The 24,326-nt window shown below is 31.4% G+C and overlaps 1 protein-coding gene and 1 long non-coding RNA gene across 7 annotated transcripts in view; one reads left to right on the top strand and one right to left on the bottom strand.

Annotated features, from left to right (window-relative positions):
- Positions 1-24,326, bottom strand: part of LOC113518855 (homeotic protein ultrabithorax) — a 187,446-nt gene that overhangs the window by 109,556 nt on the left and 53,564 nt on the right. The gene's annotated exons all lie outside the window — the stretch shown is intronic.
- The window catches only part of LOC128200164 (uncharacterized), a 95,027-nt gene that overhangs the window by 25,377 nt on the left and 45,324 nt on the right, over positions 1-24,326 (top strand). For all 5 annotated transcript variants that reach the window (XR_008252572.1, XR_008252571.1, XR_008252573.1 and 2 more), the window contains 2 exons: positions 1,495-1,687; positions 2,156-2,298. This is a non-coding gene — a long non-coding RNA (uncharacterized LOC128200164). The remainder of the gene's footprint in view (positions 1-1,494; positions 1,688-2,155; positions 2,299-24,326) is intronic.

Raw genomic sequence — 24,326 nt, 5'->3', positions numbered from 1 at the left:
ATATATTCGAATAATTAGATTAATAATGTTTTCAAATGTTTAATATTATTGTCTTTTGCAAAATATCATCATCATTAATAATTCCCATTAATCCTGTTTGAATTCATCATGAAAATGGAGTTTATTCAAATTCCTCAACATTTACGTAACACACTATTTTTATAATAAAAAAGAATAGGTCTACATTTATAATAATTATAGAATTAAAATATACAAATATACGTTTTCGTACAATGTACCTATCTACAAATTTAGAATAAGCTTTTTTTATAATACAATATTCCCCTAGAGAGTTTAATCTTGTTATCTGTAACACATTTTGTCACTACATTATCATCATTATAGCAGCCGTTTACCACTGCTGAACATAGGTCTTCATCTATGGAGGACTTTGCCAGTCGTTGTCAAACTTGGCAGCCGGATTGGCAATTGCAATTAAGCTTTGGTGATATTTTAAGAGGGACGCTCCTACTACTTTCTCGGAAATTAAGTTCTCTTAGTCGCCTCTTACGACTCCCACTGGAAAATAAGAAGTGGCCCGTTCTATGCCGGGACCACAAGGCGACTACAGTTTATAATAATTACATTATTTCTTCCTATAGACACTTAACGATTGTTACACAATGAAAAGAATATTCAGTAGGCAATAAAAAAAATAGAACAAGGTGTCTAAATCTGGGAAACGCTATCTGTTTTATCATTAGATACTTTTACAACTCACGTACGTGCCTCGTATTATTTCTCATAATAATATAATACAGTCCATTAGTTAAATTAAGCAAGATTTCTCTCCCTATCTCGGAGAGGTATTTGTCATGTAGGGGCCCGTACTTAGACTGCAATACATTGTGGTTAAGGCATTTAATTTTGTGTTAGACATAAATCTTCATTTTGAGAGTCTACGGGAGTGTCTTGGCGTCTTGTATGTCATACGAGTAAAATTGGCTGTTGAGAAAATATAGTTCTGATTGATTATGGCAATTATCTCGTTACTGTCTCGATGGGTACCTAATATTTATTAATTCTATATGTATTAATTAGTTGGAGAGTTTTATAGTGACAAATATAGTGATGGATTAGGAATAAGTACAATATGAAAAGAACATGAAAATATAATCAGATATGAAAAGGAGTAAGCGCTCTTTTTTTATCCAGGATTTCGCAAGAGGCGAGTAAGGGAACAAAGCAATATACACCATTGCTAGAGAAGGAAAACTCGAATTAAATCCCATAATAAATCACCTGGACTGTGTGGTAATATCCTCCTTTTGTGAGAAGAGACCCGTGTCCAAAAGTGGACGCCAATGGGCTGTTATGGAATAGTATGGAGAGTTTTGTACTTTTGTATTATTTGGCAGGATAACCTAGATACCCAGCGCGTGTTTTATTAGTTTTATAGTTTCGATCAATAGATGCGAGATCTGACAAAGGAAACATAATATCTTAGTGCTCAGAAACGACGCATAATAATGATGAAAATATTTTTTACAACAGGCAATTCAAAAACAGTTTGAAAGGGCTTGCTACGTCGGTTCAGGCATGTGGAACAAATGTCAGATTAACAGACACTACAATGCGAAAGTAGGACAATGCAAGTATCTACTGAGGAAGCCTCCGCTGGCCTGTAATGATAAGAGAAATGGTGTACTACTATCTATGTGAAGGAAATATCAAGTTTTCAAGAACCGTACGTAATTCTAATTAATAATTAAAAAATTAATAGAATTATCTACGTGTGCGATGAGTTATGAAAGTATATGAAAAATGAGATGTAAACATAAAGCCTTGTCACAAAATTTTTCCTGTGGGATCTAGTATGAATATTAAATTCACATTTTTTAATTATTTGTTGAATTAAAAAATGTCTTAAAATACTCAATAGTCTATAGTATTGAGTCATTAGAAAACTACAGCGTCCGCATTGTAGATCAACGCGCCCACGCGCTGTCACCGCAAGCCCTGCTATGTTTATGGGGACCCTACTGGCTACAAAATATACCGGTAATAGTAGATGGCATGTAAATCTGTATGTATGTTGTACTGTTCATTGTATCAGTTAATTAACAAATAATAAAATATCTACTTTGAGTGGCTTTAGCCATGTGTGACATTTTAAATATTCTATAAGTATAATAAAGTACGTATGTTGTTACAGGATATGTCGATGAAATTGATACAATAACCATACAAGAACAAAGAATTCAGATTGAAGTCAACTATATTATGTATCCAAGAAATATAATTCATGTTAAGTTCATAAATTCAACCATATGTGGCTATTGAAATTGTGATGTTTGAGTAAGTGTATTTTTAGTCTTTATGTAACAGGTAAGTGGTTATATAAAGAAAAATTATATAAAAGACAAAGATATTGACAAAAACTATTTTTAAGCCATTGCTATGACGATGAGGCAATAAATTAGTCTGTGTGTTTGTGGATGTGTTACACAATTACATTAACAATTCTAAAACAACTTTAGAATTTTTTTTTAATCGATAACATTTGCTCTCTTGTTAGTCCCATATTAAATTTATGTGAATTGAAACTACAGTTTTTTTTTCTTTGCTGAACAAAAAACTGCTTATTGTTAAGCAAAATCTATTTGTAGACACATACACACACTATTGCGCATTCCGAATTCCAATTTTTATTAATTATATATGTAAATGGAACTTCTCGTCATTTATCAGTGTATTTCGTCACCATTTTTTTTTATTGCTAAGAAACATGAGTTTGTAAACTTTATCTTATATCATTGTTCAATACTTTGAACAGTGGTTCTCAAAGTTCATTAGCCACAAAACAAACACTACTACACTACTATGTAGCTAGCTATATGGAGGCCTGAAACATTTTGTGGCGAGCATACCTGCATAAACCATTCAAGCATCCGATTAAATTACTTAACGTCTTCATTCCCCGTGGTGTACGCAGGTTGCATGCAGGCACGCGGATGTTGAGATACATGTATTTAAAATGTACATAGCCTTATGCAGGTTATACCTACTTATACCTAGTTTGAAGTAATTTAAATTAAAAATTAATATTTGTGTATGCAATTTTTACTTTTCGTTTTTGATGTTATTCTTTTGTTTTCCCTGTTTTTTATACTTGTGCTTGTACTATATATCTAAAAACGTATCTTCTATTTACCAGTTTCATACTCATAGTATTCGATATAATTATTTTTAATTAAAATCACATTAAAATACGTATAAGTAAATACAAGCTGAATAAAATTATTACCTATACATAAAAAGATAAATAAGAGAAATAAATATTTGGTATGAAAAGGTTTTATATTAGGCATAATATAGGTATACACCTTTTTATTAATCTTTCTCTAAACGGTTCAGATCAAAATACGAGAATTCATAATTCTCATGCTTTAACAACATTTAAAAGGTAATAAATAAAGAACATTGACTATGTTTTTTTTATTGCGAAATAATATCTAAGTATTAGACGTATACTGTCATAAATCATAGAATCGATGTTTATATTTGCTATTTAAGTCTTGAATAAGCTTAATTTATCATCATTATCGAAGCTACGATAAAACAACGCGATATCTGAAAGCTAAAATTTATAATCCGACCAAAAATCAGATAAGGGCACGGAAACTATGAAATATCCTCTTAGGAATTTAAGACGGTGTCACACCAATAAAGCATATCCTCGCAGTATATTTAAGGCGGCTTTAACTGTAGTATATTATTTAATATTAAAGATCTTAAGGTAAACGGGCGGAGTGCCTGCATTTCTGCGATAAGGCTCCGCCGCCCCTCCCTACGCTTTTTGGGGGTGGAAGCGTCTAAGAGGCGGCCATACTTCAAATTGCGTTTTACTTAGATAGCTAGTTTGATACATTGCCCCCCATTATATTGCATATCAAAGGGCTTTGATAAAAATTCGTGTGTAGTAAAAGTACAGATTTTGAACGACCCATTTCGTTATTACTCACAAGATAAAATGGTGGAATTATGGTCGCCAATTCTACAGCGTCAATGGATTTACCTGTAACAAATTTATGTTAATAAATAATAATTTTAATAATAATAACGAAGAAAACAAATACATAAGAACAGGTACAAGTGACGATCCGAAGTCAGAAAATATTAATCCTAATATTATAAATGCAAAAATGAGTTTGTTGGTTTATTACGCTTTCACGCCTAAACCGCTTAATCATTTATGATGAATATTGGTATAAAGGTAGATGTAGTCCTGGTGACAGTTATATGAATGAGGTTTTCAAGTTTTCCTTCCGAAAAACTTATCAGGTGTAGAGTGAGGAAGGGGTAATTTTTGTATGAAACTTTTTATTCCATCGTCCGATTTGCTTCAAACTTTGCAGAATTATTGTTTATAATTCATAATGTACACATATTTATTTTTCAAAATATTTCTTAAAAAGATTTCCTTTTGTAACTATTTCATCTCTACCTATACTGACAACCAGAATTGTTATACAAAATCAGTAATAACGCGAGCGAAGCCATGGGTAAGCTAGTAAAAAATAAAATAAAATTGTATTTACTTAACAATGAAAAAAATGTACTAATGTTCTTCCACGAATAAAAAAAATATATAAAAATAAAATATCAAACTTCAAATGCTTGATTCTAAATAAAATATCATTACAATATCTCTGTGTATGTATATACCATCACACATACAAAGCACTATCACATAGTATACACACACGTGAACAGTGTACGGAACGAATTGCAAACGTAGCTCTACATCACGGCACGTAGACACAAACACGGTGCAGGCAGCCGATATAATAACGAATCGATGCTATTCGATATCGTATCGATGCTACCTATAGATACGATTGTCAGACTAGATAGAATTCAATGTACGTTCGAGCTTCCTTCGATCGGAAAGATTATTCGGAATAATATCTTGTGAAGTGAATTCGTTTATAGTCACATAGTTCTTGATAAAATAGATTTTTGCCTATTCAAAATAAAAAATATTTCATGATTAAAAGGTATCTATGTATTTTCATCTAGGGATAAAATGTTTTGAGTACATTTTGTTACATCATTAATAACCACTATCATACCGATATATATCATGCGCTGATTGAAATGTAAAAGCACAAGAAAAAAGATTATCATATCTTAAATAAGTACCTTTAGGTACGTATGTACCTACATGTATATAACATTATTTCTATTATTCATAAAAAAATCAAAGCTCTCATAAACCTATTTTAACTATTGAACTTTATTGTCTATTTTTGTTGTGCTAAATTCCCAATTTTTAAGAAAGTGATAAAATAATGTAATAGTTAAAATAGGTTTCTAGAAGATATTAATTTTCATGAATAAGTGGATATTTATACAACATTATTTGTCAAATAATTTGCCATCTGAAAGTAGATAACGTTTGCATAGCAAAACAACACCATAAACATCCCAGAAAACAGCACATCATGCGTTGCCATTCCTGAGGACTAACATATTATGCTCCCGTACCCTCTAATTTCACTGCCATTATCCACCCTTCAAGTGCTGCTATATAAGACTGTGTTAATAAACACACCCAAGTATGGCACAGCTTTTTGACGGTAAAAACAAACTGCGACAAAGATATCCATGAGAAAAACTTTCATACACTCTAGTATTATATAATAATATCTATAGTTTTACAACTCTATTACATTATAATTATTGGATCCATATTTGTTTATTATGTAATATTATGTATGAACATTATTTTACAATGATGTTACAAACAATAACAACTTAAAATAGCCTGTGGCAATACAGTATCGTTGTAGACAGATTAAACATCGGAGGCCAAACGAACGCGCGATAATTTATCGCACATACCCCCGTGTGTATTAGCTGTATCCGACTAATGCCGGCTTTCGATATTCGGTTCGGTCGCGATTCGATATTTACGACCAAACGAGTCGCATTAGACTGTCCGCTCGTAGGTAAATTAGCACAGATGCTCCACTGTTACAGTGATTCATTCCAAATTGGCTTTTCAACACAGAAAAAACGGTCCGGCAACGGCACTGCGGTAGACGCTATCTAGGAACTGTACCTAAATAGCTTTTAAAACAGTTTGCGTTTTGTTCTCCTTTCCCAGTTTCCAATAGTACTTTATGTGCAGGCAGTATTTTTTGTTAAATAGACTGGTATAGGTAATAAGCTTCGGTGGGGTATCTAAATAAATTTGTTTAAAGAAAATAAATCTTTCAATTTGTTGTTGTTTGTTTACATCGAATTACGTACTTATTAGTATAAGTTTATGTTAATGGAAAGTGCTTATAATATTACCATGCTCGTAAATTCACCGTGCGAAAATAATGCAACAATGTAGAAGCAATAAACAAATCGAATTTGCAATTAAACATGGTGTAATGGTGTAAAGGCGTTACCGAGATCGTTGGTAGCGGCAACGCCTTACGATGACTATCGGCCCTTCCCCGCCTCGACGCGTGCTAGACCACCAGATAAATTATCGTAGTCAGTGAAATTTTATGACTTAAAGAGCGGTAAGTGGTCATTTTAAATTGGACGCGTAATAAATAATCGAAGTCAAGTAGTACGCGTATAGTTGAAGTAGCTTTTTGTACGCAGATATAATGACTGTCGGGATAATGCCGTAGTTTGCTCATTGGAGTATATGTTACTCACGTACTTTTTGATAACGAAGTTTACATACCTATGCCTCAATAGATTTGCTACGGTAGTGAATTGTGACAAGGAAACGAAATTAAAAGAAGAAAAGTTATTTTTGTAGCAGCAATAGAAATACAGCATCAACAGATTAATAGCTAAAACATATTCCGAGACTCGTAAATAAATTTATGAATTTTAAATTACATAAATAAAACGAGAATTTGACAATAATAAATAATAAAAAATTCGGAAACATGTAAATAATCGAAGTACAACACGGATGTAGCTTATTTTTAATGAACTGCAAATGATAGTCCGTGAAATACACAAATGTTGCATTTCCCAATAATGAACTGGGGAAATTACCTTTAGTATAAATAATCCGTGCCAAAGGGTGGCATCGATGCGCTGCTACTGCAAATCAAGCTACCCCCTCCCCCACAACAACACCCCCACCGCGGACTGTCGACTATAAATAAAATTCACGTTTTAACAATAAAATGCATTTTCCGCAAATGCTCCCAGTGAATTATTGTTCGGGTTTTACGAGCTTAAAATTATATGGGCACGTGAAATTTCCGATCTCGATAATGCAAGGCCTGTGGCACAACACTATTTTTCGAAGAGCACAATTTCAATGCACAGTTGTGGTGAAATAATTTTGTAACATTAAAAATTCATAAATAATACCTGACAAGATAATTATACAGAAAGTGCAACCAAAACATTTTCTATTTTTTTCTGTCCATAAAGGTTATTACGTTACATGCATCGAGGGTTATTTTTTATGCATTTTTCCATTTACACCGCTGTGGACGCTCCCTAAAAAGAACGTCTGACGCCCTAAAACATAGTGTCACGTAGCGACCCCAAAATACTTATAAAACATTTCCCGAAGGAAAAAACAATGTTTTATTCGCAACAAAAATAGATCACGAGACCGCTTGATGGAGAACCAATGGCGGGTAGCCCTCGGGCACAGATGGCGACACAAGCGCACAGATAGCAGAAATATGAATTGTAGCTTTCGATATTTGTCACTTGAATTACAACTCCCGACGGACTCAAAATGGTCGAATTGCCAGTCGCACCTCATTCGTTGAATGATGTATTTTTCTACCAAATTCTGGTCAGGGGCACATTGTTTTCTCACTTTAACCTTCTGCAGAAATGTGTATAGTTCTGCTGACTAATGCCCGTGTGATTATTTAAATATAACCCAAGTTTCATGTTCTAATTTTAGCTGATGTATATTTGAATCTTTAACTTTCATGAGATTTTGTCGAGTTTCCAGAAATCATACATATATAATATTTAAAGAATTTACAAATAACACAATTAATCATACATAAGGACACGGTATCGTAGTAGGCTGAAGCGTAGGTGTGTAGACAATTTAGATTATTTTAAAGAAAAGACATCAGTTGAATAACTTCAGCATAGAGTTATAGTAAAAACGTGAAACTATTCTAAGAAGCAGAATACAAATGAAGCAAAAAAATAATGAAAGAAATCATCCTAAAATGCGTTGGATAAAAACGAAGCTAAAGAAGAAAAAGTAGCCAGTAATTTACTACGCAACATTCTTATTAAGGAGTAACTGGTGCAAGATATGTTGTGAACTCATGATGTAATACCTAATTAATCACACCACATATAGTTAAACGTTTATACCTTGCAACAGAAGCTGCTACTGTCCGGGAGCAATAAGTAAACACAACTCGTAATAACGGCCAGTCACGCCAAGCAAACCAATTTGGGAGGTATTTGTAAACGTCAAATATGTTTGTGCGCACCTATTTATTGCGAGCATCCCTCACGTACGAGTAAATAACGGAGACACTGCGATAAAGTGAAAAGAGATACCCAAAAAGTACGAAAGCTTTGCCTTAAGTACAATTTGTGGGTGCGCGAATTTGAACTTTACGGGTTCATCATTGGGTCTGTATTTATTTGGAAAATTTCAGAGCTAAACCGTTTTGTATTAAGACGGGTGCGTATATAAGTGGAAAACTCAGTGCGCCACGTGCGAATGATTCATAGCCGTCCCTTAATTAAAGAAGATTTTAATTGTATCGGATGTCTGTGAAAGCGAAAATAATGCACTCCTAAATTGGGGTCGGAATTCGGAAATTTATTTTTGGTAGGACGAAATATTGCTTTGCACAATTTCAGCGATAACTAGAATCTTTCGGATGCCGTTACAGGCGGTACTCAATTGAGAGATGATATAAATAATAAAGAGTAGCAATTATCTGTATTATTGTTTTGTAAATTATTATGCATATTACAGTTTAATTAAGATTTTATGTTTCATATAATATTTTAGTCTATAATAATAAACTAAATTTTAAATTAATTAATATCCGAAGGACGAACCAAGATCCTCGAGAAATATTAGAGGTATTTTTTTATTGTTAGGAAGGCAAACGAGCAGACGGTCCACCTGAATGAAAGCGACTATCGCCCATGAACAGTTGCAACACGAGAGGAGTTGCTTGCGCATTTCCGGCCTTTAAAATGTTTGTAGGCACGTTTTTTTAAATTACCCATTATATCAGCTGTTAACTGTCCATGTTGAACATAGGCCTTCTCTTGTTGGGGGTTTTTGCCAGTAGTTGCCACGCTTGACAGGCGGGTTAGCAACCGCAGTCAGGCTTATGGAGATGTTTTAAGAGGATCACTGCTGCCCATCCCTCGACCAAGTTAAGTTCCCTTAGTCGTCTCTTACGACACCTATGATAAAGGAAGGGGTTACCTATTTTATGACGGGACCTACAGGAAATTTTCCATATTATTTTTATTTTTTTCACGTGATGATAAGTGACTACCGCCGCCTATGATCACCAACAACGCTAACATCATTATAGGTGTACTGCTGATTTTTTAAAAAAGATTATACTCTATTCTTGAAGGTTATGATTTCGTATCGGATATTGAAAATACTGCTGCTGAAAGTTGATTCCAAAGAATAGTTGTGCGTGGAAGAAAGTGCCTTGAAAAATGCACGGTGGAAGACCGCCACTCGTCCAGATGATTGGGATGAAACTTCAGTATATGGCGGGTTGTACGATGATGAAAATCAGCAGCAAGTATCCATCCGAACAATTCCTCAGAGCACTCCCTATGATAAATTCGGTAGAAGATGCACAGAGATGCTACATCTCCACGCAGTTTCAGTGGATCGAGTCGGACAGTAAGGCGCTGATTATCAATAATCGAGTCGCCCAATATCATATTGTATAGGGAAAAATGAAGATGGAAGCTCATTCCATAACCAAGATATACACGGTAGAAATGAACGGGTACACGGACAGTAGTAGTATATCATACACCTAAAAAGTGAAGGTGAACTCCATGGCGAGAGGTATGATGAGTGTATTGTACAGTCGATAGAAAATGGATAACGAGGTAAAATACCGCCTTAAACTCAGGGAATCCTTCCCAGAATCTAGGGAAGATTTTTTGTTCAGGAGTGAAACACTCTTTTGCTTTGTTCAGAGCCCCGAGTTTCTTAGGAGTCAGTTTCACTTTCTCTTCCAAATGACCCTTAAAATGAACGTCCTTTATAGTATGAAGTCCAATGCTTCTAGATACCTTAAGAGGAGTATCCAAGAATTTAGGTGCCACAACAAACGAGTTCTTCTTTGCAATAAATGCATAGATCTGCGTCTTTCAGGGGTTAAAGGACACCAAAATTACATTTCCCCTACTCCGAGATCCACTGTAAGTGCGAGACAAATTATAATAAAGGAAAAAGTGGAAGATGCATGTACGGACAATATAGTATCCCTCTGTCTACCCCATAAGATTGGAAGAAAAACAGTTAGGTAACTATTTACTGTTCATTCAAATTTATAAATACATTATAAAAACAATAATTTAAATAAAAAATAAAAACGCAATTTCAATAACGTTTGGATTCTAAGATGTGACGCTATTAGCCCTAAATCATTAACAAAATAATAATAATTTGCCATAATATTGACCAAAAATTTGGTATCATAATCTCAATATTATTTTTCGTAGGAAAATGATCGATATACTTTCATAAATACTTACTGCGTAATGAAAGGAACAACAACTTCGTCTAACGAAATTTAAAACACCCTTAAACCAGTAAATTCATTTCGCAGCTGCCGCCAACTAAAATATCTTTCTTAATTACAAAAGCCTTTGTTGAACGTATCTGATCTATGTAAGTCGGGGCGAATGTTTTAAATAGCAGCCCAACAAATAGGTTCCGGTTGGGCGAAATAAGCAAAACTCCTTAATGAAAGAATATTTGAAGGGTTACGAAGACGGTACAGTGCCATCGATTTGAAAGTCGACTTCAATTTACACAATAAGAAAGATCAAGTTGAAAATTTGTAATTGAATGTATTTTAAAATACAGGAACTGAATGAAAAGGGGCAAGGTAACAAATCTATAAATTAAAAAAATCCAGCAACTTACCGATATGAATGACACGCAAAATGAATTTCGAATTTCGAACACAAACCGCACTGAACATCAAACATTGGAAATTCGCATATTCCGACGGAAACTGATGACGGAAGCAGTGTAACGATCCTGTAAAGCTTGGAGCGTACTTCATTTGGCGAACAATGGAGAGGCCCGGTCCCACCGCCCCGCAGCGACACTGGATAAATTGACTCGGGCCTTAACTCGCGCCCGCCCGCGGAAAATTGGGGAAAATCGATTTAAATATCTTGAATGTGATGGCTTATCTCGATCGTAGGAGTTAACCCGTACGCTTTCAGTCGCAAGACACATTTGTATAAAACCTTTTTGTCTACATGGTTGATATCTTACTGAAAATTCTTTGCATGTTTATTTTATAGTTATTATATTACTACAAATAATATTGACGAAACTGAAAGCGTATACCTTAGTCAATTTCTTTAATAATATTTGTATTAGCAAAAAGTATAGATGTAGTGTTGAAAGATTATTTACATTATTCTATTGAAAATTGTGTAAAAATAATATAGTCCTATACTAGAATCCAGACAATTTGATATGATATTAAGTTATTGTGCAGGTATTCTTTCCCTCAAAACCGCAATACAATGTATGAGTTTTCATTTGAATTAAATTAATATTATTTTGGCAATTTATAATGGCAAACAAACTGATGGTCTACTTATTGGACAGTGATAACCGTTGTCTGTAGACATAAACCATGCACACGATGCATGAATAAATTACTGAACAAAGACCAAACTAAACGAGAATGGTATGAACTAGATAAATAAACGAAATGTAGCACGCAAACCATCTTCTTTGCTCGGTGCTCATTGCATATTATGTAGACATACCTACCTGTAGTCTATATAAGTCACTCTGTATATATTAATAAAGAAATGCCAATTAAAATGTGTGGACTGAAAGGAATAATGGAGAATCTAGATAGTGACCGCCACTGGCTCCGCGAGATGAATCTTAACCTGCACGCAAGCTTAATGCAAACAAAATTAAATTTATGATGAAGAAATAAAATGGACGCTAAACGCTTGGCGCAGACTATCTACATGGGTCTAAATATTACCGGAAGATAAATTATTTCTTCGTATGTTTATACCTTTCACTTTAAGATCAGTTTCTTACATATTAATATAAATCTCCGCGCCCATATTCGAAACCCCAAAGAACTCAAAGCAAGGTAAGGCCGCTTAACTTAATCTAATAGAATCACCTCGGATTGCTTTCCGATATTTACTGTTTGATTTTTCCCCTCGTGTAGAGATTTGGGACGTTTACCCAAAAGAGGCGTGTACCAGTTGATGGTAATGGCTGGTAGGGTCGCAGGGTACATAACCTTCCTAATTAACAATTTGCCCTGCAGTCTATGAGGTGCGAGTTGATTATTTAACGAGTATTCCTTCCCTTTGTTTTTCTTTTACCACACAATATTAAACGTTTCATTGTTTAGTGAGTTCATAGCGGTTTATTTGATGCAAATAATGCAATTAATCTACAAAATGAAATAAATACTGACTGATACTAGATACCTTTTAACAATTTGAAAACTCATATTTTGTGAAAAAGGTAAATAGTCTTGAACTCTATTTACATTACACAGCATCCGAATCTTTTATCGCAAATGTTTTATATATATACGAGTTGGATAAAAGATCAAATCTGCAAAATTTATGATACCAAATATAATATAACAGCAGAACAGAGAGACAGACATGTCGCAATGCTAAGGGACCGATTTTTATCACTTAACTACGAACCCTAAAACATAATAACTTGCGAAAGACATTGTAAAAATAAACGAAGAAAAACGCACAGAATTACCAAATCAAATAACACGGCAATACAACTATACAATAAGTTGATTGAATTGATGATGCGCAAATATTTATAGATAGGGACGCAACAAGATAGGGTCACAATTTATTGAAATCCAAGCATACATAGGTAACTTACATAAATTGAGATCGGCAGCAATCAGACAAATTGGCTCCATCCAAACCCCTCCGAATTAATCTGATACGTAGGTTTTCTTAGCGAAAACCACTTAGATAGAGAAATATGGGTGAAACAGAGGGGCAAATACTGAAACTCATACGAATTATTCATCTCTGTTCGCTAGCAAAATTGAAATTACTAGTAAATAGAATCTGTATTAGAAATTATTTTTATTATTCAATAAAAAATATAAATAGTGAGTTTGATTGAAACAAATATAAAAAAAATACTGTACTAGGTATTATTTTGCGAAAGTCCATATCACTGTAGAACTTCTACTAATAATAATTGTAGTCGATCATCAAATGTTGGCAGGCATACTAATGGTAGTGAAATTAAAAAAAAATCTAATCAACTAATCAAACAAACTTTTAATCATTTGGTGTACCTATATGAATGTGTCATCTCAATAATGATTGAAAACAACAATAGTTTGTTAATTAAATAATAGTATTTAAAATATATTATTTTATGAACCTAAATATTTTTTTTTTGTATCTTCGTTCTAATGTGCCTTATGATTTGTTCAAATAAGTATATCGAAATGCCCCGTGAAGATGCGCCTACCGCGCCCTAAAACATGTAAACGTACGTGAATAAATATCCAACAAATCCACCTTTAAATAAACAGTACGAGGGAATAACGTTTTTGCCTCATTCCGAGCAAACGATGCTTAAGATATTTATTACGGGATGAATTGAGTTTTTAGATATTGGAGCCCTTTTCTATCTCTTCTTAATAGTAAATGGGGAAGACACATCGTCTCAAGAATTTTTCCCATAGATATCATAATTAATTTCATCGTAGTATATTTTATCTTTTACATCTCTACAAAAATGTTCTTATCTCATGTCAAATCAACATAATGAAAATAAAATTCATTATTATTAGCATAATTGTTCAAAATGTATTCAATATTAGTCACTATAAAATAAATGATCAAAGTCAAAGACCTACATTTATACATCTTCCACGTATAAAACGCTAAAATTTTAAATTTTGCAATTAAATTTGTATCCACCGCCTAATAGTTTAAAAGAAAAACTGTTTTAAAACAAGATTGATATTGTTGTCCCCAATCTCCCCTACTAGTAACATTAATTACATTTGTTCAAGATGTTTAAATCCCATTTCTGGTGGAAAAACTGATTATCTAATTAGAAGAAAAGCCTCAAGTCTCCTAACTGTGGGCTAATCACAAATTAATGAGCGCTTGTACCCGAGTGTCGTGGCGCGATGATAATTCCACGCCGCCCTGCTGCGCTAAGAACCTCATCAATTATGGCAGAGCCACCCCCAGTCGAGCCTTGAAGGCCGAACACCCCTTCGTGATAATCTAGTCACTACAGTACCGTTGCAATCCCTAGATTTCACTGCATTTAGATAAGAATAGGTAATTTGCCATTTATACCAAAATAACCATATTCTTTCTTTTATTTTTAAAAATAAATTATTAATCTTAAATTAATTCCTTTTTTTAAATAAATAAAATATACTTTTTATTTTCTGAATAATATCAACATTGAAGTAATTTTATATATAAGTATTAAAAATATTTAAACAATGAAATAAATAATACATTTAACAACGGTTTATCATTAGGTAGTTTTTTATGAAGTATTAGAAATATTTATATTATTATTTTTACTTCTGACACCAGAAAGATGTAAGAATTACAATACGTTCAGTTTCATTTTTTATATTTTGTTTTATATGTCAGATAGTAATTTAGAAAAAAACATAATATAAATCTACAATAAAGAGGTTTTTACTAGTGCCAGCGACAATAGTATTAGAAAAAGTTAAAATATATATAATGTAAATTATAGTGAATAGCTGAATACTAGTATTACATTACTAAATACATTCCTCCCTATAAATAATTAATGGCCCTTAAGTTCTAGTACCGGCACCAAACACTTCCGTTCCGAAACCGCACTTGATTTGTTGTTCCGTTCGCTCAAGTTACTGTCTTGTTACAAACATTTCGACCCGCCATATGCTCACAGTTTATTACCTCAGTTTGAATAGCTAATGGATACATATAATGCACTAAATATTATTTACCGTAATTACACCATAACATTTTTGTCATTTTATAACCATAATGTTGGTTACAATTTAATGAGACGTCAACGATGTAACGGTCATATGTGACAAAGTCATCAAAGTATTACAAAATGACATGTTACTTGTAAAAGTTGAAACAGAATTAAAATTTACGAGTTCGAAAGCTCTTGCTCAACCATCTTTACCGTTGAATTTTTTGATATAGATTTCGTTCACGATCGGATAGAACAAGTTACATAAATAATAAAAACAACAGGTTTATTTAGCAGTCTACGATTTGAATGGGATCATCCTAAACGCGGCTCTTGTTGTTATGCCATGAATATAAATCGTGATAAATTCCGCGCGGGGATAGCGAGCGAGGGCGGGGGGACAGCGGGACGAAGCGGCAGCCTCAAGGGCTTTTTTCTTAAAAATAACTTTTGTCAGAGCAATTCGGAGGAGCGTTGAGATTTATGGAAAGGTGGTGTCACTCCGTAATTAGTTTTTAACTAGTTGTGATAAGGGTTCGCAGTGTTTTATGCGCGCCCAAATATAAGTTTAAAGCACCTAATATACTACTTGCCAACAGGGGATGAATTAAGCTCTCTAAACTTTCTCCTATGTTCCGTAAAAAAGTAACAATATTTGCATTAAAATCTTGCGCCAAAACAAAAGTGAGTGAGTGAACAAAAGAGAACAATTGTTCAAACGTGTCACAATATTTTTATTGTTTCCGTATTTCTCGCGTTATGGTTCATCATATATAACGCATAAGTTATGATTTATGTTATACAACAGCAAAAAACAAGAAAGTTGTTCCAAGAAACTTCTTTTATTCTTGGTGAAAGTTGCGTAAAAAATTGGAGGCGCTTAGAAAAAAAAGCAATTTTCTAGCTCAGGTGTGTGAGATGTTCTTTATCTAACTTTGCATCCGAACCGCTTTGTTTATGACGGCATATTTTTTCGAAGTTTTGAACATTTTATTACGTTGTACCGTGAACTCGTACCTTTATGCCCTTAAAAGCCCGACAATAATAGAACAATTGTTGTTTTATAAACTGCCGTTTCTTAAAAAATTACACCGCTACCTGTTTTTGTATTCATAAAATTGTGTAACGTGACGCAGAGTTACAGTTATTTGAATTGTCAAATTTTTATGTTGTCTTAAAAATATTCTGAATAGACGTAACATTTAACCCAACAACAAAAGTTGTTTAAATAATAAGCCACAGAAAACCACATCTCCTTTTTAATGGACACGGAAAATATAATTTGAAATACTCTTTATAGCTGCCATAATGTAGCCAAGTGGGCCAAAAAATGGTTGTCACCGTCTGGCGTAGTACATTAGCATGAAGGGTGTGAGGTAAGGAGGCTTTATCAGGAGGGCCTTTCCTGAGGGAGGGCCAAATAATGCGATATTGCTCGTTTGTGCGAGGCCCTATTTATCTATTAAAAAACGTGAGATTTATGAGCGAATATAGGAAACTTTAGGAACTTTTTATGTTGTTCCACCGAGCTTCAGCTAATATAAGAGATTGATGTGTATTATTACAGTTGTTTTGGCATATATTCCGTGAATACATATTGTTGTACATTTTTTTTTTAAACAAAAAAGATATAAATTCGCCATTATTATGCCATTTTTTTTATTATTTGACAACACATGAAATGGAAAATTTATTTGATAATATATAGATCTGTAGATACGCTTTATACTATTTAATACAATATAAACAATTAAAGAGTTTTGTATAAATAAAAACTATTATTATAATTTGATGAACAAATAAGTTTATTTAAATACGTTGTTCAATTGCGAATATTCTCCCTAATTTACGATGAACGAGGGTAAACCGGAAAACAGTCCTAATCGCCAACTCGGACATTAAAGATCCGGTTTAATAGTATGTAATAATACGCTACGCTAATACCGTCCCAGAATTAGGAATAATTACTTATTAGTAGATAATTAATTCTATATTGAATATAAATTGGCAGAAAATCTGCCATGAAAGTAAATATGTATAATGAATTACATACATATAAGTATACTACGTTACTTTAAATATTTTTTTAAGAAGCTCTATATTTTAAGACTTGATTCGTATTTCATTTTTATATAGCACAACATGAGACCATACCATCCTTAGCGAACACAGAGACAATATAGTCCATGAATATGATCACAATAATAATATTATAATACGATAATAATGATTTATAAAGGTTTTTTCCCCCTTAACATGGCGAACAAGCGTACGGCCTGGTGGAAAGTTGAAATCGTCGCCTATTAACATAAACAGCACCATGGACATAACAAAAATTAACGAACGCACCTACTTAAATAAACAGAAATAACACTTAGAAAGATTTTATTTCTATTAAGTTAAACATTTTAATGTTATATATTATTTAAAACCGACAGCTAAATATTAATATGTTTTATCTTGGAATTCGATAAGTAATAAAAAATATAGAATTAAAAGCAATTTCTATAGATAGTTCTCGAACTATATCTAATATTAATTTAAGTAGATCCGCTTCATCCACGTCACCGTTCCATATAGATTGATATATCGAGAAAATCAGAATAAAAATAGTCTACTTTTCTCCCTGCCAAAACTCTTACGTGTATTGAAAACTTTATTACGATTTTATTTATGCAATGTAGAATAGAATAGAATAGAATAGAAATCATTTATTCAAATAAACTTACATTGAAGCACTTTTGAAAAGTCATTACATTTTTTTTTTAATTTACCGCTGTTGAAAGCTGTCTCATCACAAGAAGAAAGCAAGAAACTTGCAACAAACAATTTTATTATTATTTTACATTTTTAAGTTTAATTGTGTGAATACAAACCAACAGTTAGCACTAATTCATTAAATACAAAAAAAAAAAAAATGTACATAATATATGTTAAACAATTAATATGACATATGTTTATTATCAACTGGGAATATTGGCTCAGCCATCATGCGCTCGACCATATTTTATTGACCCGGCCCACCACGCCGATACATTTTAGTGAGTATTATCTCCACATTATTTGTCATCTGATAGTTATACACATTTTACGAATGCATACCAACGTACAAAAAACGCTACCTCATTGCTTTATTCCTAAAATTAATCAATAAATATAATTAAATGAATTATAACGTTATAAAAAATATACTTGATATGTTGTCATATTAATTATAATTAAGTAATAAAAACATTTTGTATGTTTTAGGTACTGCATTCTGAAACCTCTTCCTAGTTAGACAGGCATTTGCAAAATTGGCTACTTTTACATTTAAATAACTTTTGAGATATCTTTCAATTTGACTTTGAAAATTATCATCACAAATATTTTTAAATTTATAAATAAAATTTCTCTTTTGTAAAACAAATATAAGTATTTATAAAATGAAAGTATTATGCTATGAAATAACTAAAATATAATAGTATTGTTAATATTAATTGCATATGCAATAAAGAATATAATGGGGCTAATATTATCACAATATAAAAAAACTTAATTTAACAAAATTTATTTTCGTCAATATAACTGTGTATTTATTAACTTACATTAGAAGTTAAATTTTATACACTTTGTTTTGCTAAAATAAAAAAAACATGTAAACAATTTAATATTGCAGACATAGCACAATTTACATCGTCTAATTGAAATAATTTTAAACATAATTTAATGAAAAATATATTGCAATTATTACCATAAAGTCACAGAAAAAAAGAAAAATATGATATTATTTAATCAATATCTACTTATTATCCTCTAATATAGTTCTCTTAATTTTAGATCATTATCTCTTATACCATAGATAGTACAAACATTTTCATGATACACAAAAATGTATTTTAACAATTTAGCTATTAAATGAACTAACTTGTAACTCTCCCAAGACAAAATGTGTCAAAACACCTGCGTCATAGAACTTGCCGGCGGTGAAACCATATTGCTGACTGTGAAGCAGTCCGTTAATAAGTGATGTAACATTTGATTTAACATTATCTTTTCAAACACCTATATTAAACTGGCAAATAATTACCATCACTCGACCATCATCATCATCATTGTAAATATATATTATTTATTAAATGTGGAAAAACGCATTATCAATACATTTATTAAAAATAGTAGATATGGACAACAATTTCATATCACATATAATTGAATAATATATATTATTTAACAATATTACCTATTAATTTTTTTGCTCGAGATTGAGATGAGTCCAGACAAGATGAATCAATCGGAATATTAAAAAAATCTTCAAAAATATTAACTACATCTTTTGTTGTTGTTATTAATTTATTATCATAATTTAATGTAAATTGATTACAGGCTATTTTAGATCTTCCAGTTTCTTTATTTATAATTCTCCAGATGGTTTTAATTTTGTCAGAAGACTGCTTAATTTGTTTATTAAAATAATTAGACTTAGCCATAATACAAACTTTAAAAATTTTAGAATAATTTTTTACATAAGTGGTGAATTTGTCATCATATATTTTTTTTGATCGTATAAATCAAACAAAATATTTCTACTTTTAAGTATTCCTACTGTTGCCCATTCCGTGAATTTAGATTTAACATGAACTTCTTTTTTCTTGAAAAATTGAATTCTCCGGATAAAATATTAATTAGCGATGATAATAATTATTAAAGATTGTGCAAATATTTATTTTTAATCGTTTTATTTATTAATATTGTAAACGTTTATTTGATTTTTTATTATTGTACTTTATTGATTTGACTGCTAAACTTAACATCCAATGATAAATGGCAAACAAACTGTTGATTAAGATGTGATTAAATTAAGCGATAACCCAACAAACAAACTCACTATTACATTTTGTATGATACCTAACAGTACTTCCATATTACAGCAAATATTATAATGTACATAATATATGTAGCTTCATATGACATATGTTTATTATCAACTGGGAATATTGGCTCGAAACATAGTACTAAATGAAATACTGTGTATTATCTATTATTCGTCATTAAACAATCAAGTTACCAACGTACCTACCTCATTGCTTTAAATAGTATTGATTCAATAAATATAATTAAATGAATTGTTATAAAAAATATACGTACATATTAATTATAATTAAGTAATAAAAACATTTTGTATGTTTTAGGTACTGCATTCTGAAACCTCTTCCTAGTTAGACAGGCATTTGCAAAATTGGCTACTTTTACATTTAAATAACTTTTGAGATATCTTTCAATTTGACTTTGAAAATTATCATCACAAATATTTTTAAATTTATGTATAAAATTTCAATGAAAGTAATTTTAAAATGAAAGTATTTTGATATTACAATAAAATAATAGTATTGGTAATATTAACATAATAATAAAGAATATAATGGGGCTAATATTATCACAACATAAAATTAATTTACATTATTTAGCAATATAGGTATTAACCGACTTAACTTACCAGCTAAAATAAAAAAAAAACATACTTCAGAAGTACTGTAACATCGGGGTACCTAAGAAATAATCTCAGCATAATTTAATGAAAAATATATTGTACAGTTATTACCGTCACAGAAAAGTAAAAATATGATATTATTTAATAATGTACTTATTAACTAATATAGCTAGTAACTACGCATAGATAGTAACACATTATTCATGTAAAAAATATGTATTTTAACAATTTAGCTATTAAATGAACTAACTTGTAACCCCGACAAATGAAAAACTTCTATAGAACTACCGTAACACCGAGTTAGCCAATAAATAATAACAACAAAAAATATATTAAGCAGATAATTACCATCACTCGACCATCATCATCATCATCATCATTGTAAATATATATTATTTATTGACGTCGCATGTCTAATAACATAATAGCTACATAATTTCATATCACATATAATTGAAAATATATATTATTTAGCAATTTACCTATTAACTGACGTAGCTGGTAACCCAGACAAATGAAAGACGTCTGTTAGAGCTACTGTAACACCGGGTTACCTAATAAATAATAGCAGCGTGAGTTAAGACCTCCCAGCGAGGAAGCGGGCCTTGTTTACGGCACTACCCGCCAGTATTGTGGCCACCTACGCCATATATTTTGCTTAGCAAATTGCTCAGCTCACGGTGTCTAATAACCCTTTAATGAAGGAATATCGCGATGATAATAATTTTAAAAGTGAAATATTGTTATAAGTTTTATTTTAAAGAATTTGAGTGTTTGTACAGAGTACAGATCCAATGATAAGTTGATTAAGATTGATTAAATTAGGATGCTTACTATTTCTCTATTCAAATTAGGCTAAATATTTACGTTCTATAGCAGTCTAAGAATTGTGAAATGATTTGTGGCTCGATTCTCATAATGAAAACCGGTATCGTAGTTATTCGGGCAATAAATCAATTCGTATACCTACCTGTCTTTAAATAGTAGTGATTCTAAATTCATTTGACATTATGGAACAATCTTGATATTAAATATATGTATATATTTTTTTTATATTGAGGATATGCCACTGATTAACTGTTAAAATTATAGTAAAAAGTATGGTACTTCATTTCGATCATACTAGCATCTTTAGAAGACTTTCGTTAAAAAAAACATCCCATTCTTTTATTCCCTATTTGTAAAAATTATATACAAACTTTATGTTACATCTTCCTATTATAATAGTAGATAACTTGTTTAAATTTTATGGGATTGACAAGTTAAAAAACAAAAATCCCAAATTAAACGTAGATTAAAAAAAAAAAAAGAAAATCTTTCTATTATAATTACTTTTATGATAATTATATACTTTTTTTCCGACAAAACTGTTGTATATGGTCAGAAAGATTAGACGATGAAAATGTATATCTAAGAGTTCCCTCTTGAAGGTGCACTATACGGTATATTAAAACCCTCTATATTATTAAAATTAAGTTATATATGTAGCTACGGTTTTTTTATTTATAACCATAATTTGTAGTACCTACATTAAAATCTTAAATTACTGGGCTGGTTCCATAGTTCGACAAACCGGCAATCGATAAGGAAGAAAGGTTCTTGAGTAACGATCTCCTACGGGCCGGCATGGTGTAGGATGACCCCCCACTAAATGGAGTGACGACCTCAAAAGCATTGCAGGAAGTCAATGGTATAGGTGGCTCAAGACAGTTCTTTATGGTAGTGCACGGAAGAGCCTATGTTTAACAGTGGACAGAGAACGGCTGATATGGTAATGATAACGATTATCAAAAAATACTCAAATACATCATATTTTTAAATAACACATGAAACACTGTATAAATCCTAAGAGTGTTGACATAAATTTAAAGAATATACAAGTAAAAATTTTGTTTAACGTATCCTATTAAATTAAAGCTTACCACCATACACCATGCACCGGTAAATGGCCGAATAACAAATAATTACCTGGAACAAAAACAAGTTCAAAATTATAATTAACACTGCGGGAGATTTGAATGCAACATACACGGAGATACATTGATTTTTAGCTTAGATGTTTAATATTTTTAATGGGATTTCCAATGGTAACATTTTCACATAAGTATTATTTTTACATGAATTTGTACATTTAATTGAAACTACACTGTAGGATAGGTATTATTGGTTACTAATGTATGTTATTCATGCCAGTCTTTATGGAATAATGTATTCACTAAAGTATCAAAATAAAACTTAAAAGTAAGACTACAGTGCAAAACTGACCAACACCACAAACATTGTGTGTAATATTGTGCAAATTAAATTTTATATTAACTTCGGTATTTGGCTGAAACTGAAATAGTGACCACGCCTGCGCTATCGGTATACACTGGCGGAGTACTAATGAGTAATGGTAGATGAGGATGAAGATTTAATTTGTTTCTCTGATGATTAAGATCGAATTTTATTCTATTTTTTTCAAATTAATTGTTATTATTAAATTATTCATTAATAGGTCAGGTTAAGTAAACCATAATTGTTTTCTAAACCAACCAACTAAACCATATTTTTAGGGAAGGATATTATTATCAATCCATTTCCTCTTTAACTTTCCGTTAATTAAGAACACCTGTAATAAATTATAATCTGCTACGTTGTATTTTTAATATGCTCGGCGAAATGTGGACATCTCTGACTACCCCATTTTAAATTAAAATAATAAATATTTAATTTTAAAGATAAATAATGAATATGTAAAAATAAAGAATAAATCATACTATTTATTAAATAACTATGTAAAATATAAATATCAGTGAGTAGAAGCAAAAATAATATTAGAAATATACATAATTATAAAATTTAATCGTAAAATAGTAGGTATTTATAGAAAAACTAAACATAAAATATAATAATCATTTAAAATTGACGCCAACAAGGTCGTATATAAATCACTATATTTAAATTTAAAACGTAACAAAACGCCCCTTAATAACATAATACTAGTTAATTATAACATTTAAATAATGTAACGCAAATGAATTCAATTCGTAGCACGCGACTCGACACTCCATTCACAAAACTCTAGAACTGTCCGCTAATGGTTAATTTGAATACAATCTAGACATTTGTCTAGTTCAGGCAGTATATTATATCAAAGTAGCCTACAAACACAGATGTAAATGGGGATAGATGACGCAAGTCCTCATTTTTTTTTTGTTTATCATGAAAATTAATATGTGCTATATTTTTAAGTGATTTCCAAAAAGTTCTCAGTGCAGATTAATATGCGTCATTTTCTGAGGCCTACGTATGCAATTGCATCGTTAATTCTAAACCAGTATTCTTAACTATTTTTAGAATCAATAGCGTCTTACTCGTGTTGTTCCCACATCCATTTTTTTACGATTTAAGCACCGTTTTTTTTTTTTTGTAGACACAATACTAAATTTAAATATTTGTACTGTAATAAGTTAAAATAAATATTCTTTAATCGGAGTGTTTTATCATGACTTACATGTTTTTTTTTTTTTTTGATGAAACTAAATGTCTGCTTGTTGTTACATATTGTAAATATTATTTTATTATGTTAATAGCAGAAATTATTGGCACATCACACATATAGATTAGAAAAGTGTTCTTATTATTTACATTAGTGAACTGGCTACAAAAAGAAGGTTCTCAATCAGTTGTGTTCTTTTTTGT

Source organism: Galleria mellonella, unplaced genomic scaffold (assembly GCF_026898425.1).
Source record: "Galleria mellonella isolate WM207_F2 unplaced genomic scaffold, CSIRO_AGI_GalMel_v1 utg159, whole genome shotgun sequence".
NCBI classification, from domain to species: Eukaryota; Metazoa; Arthropoda; class Insecta; order Lepidoptera; family Pyralidae; genus Galleria; species Galleria mellonella.
This window is presented reverse-complemented; position numbering and strand designations above follow the sequence as displayed.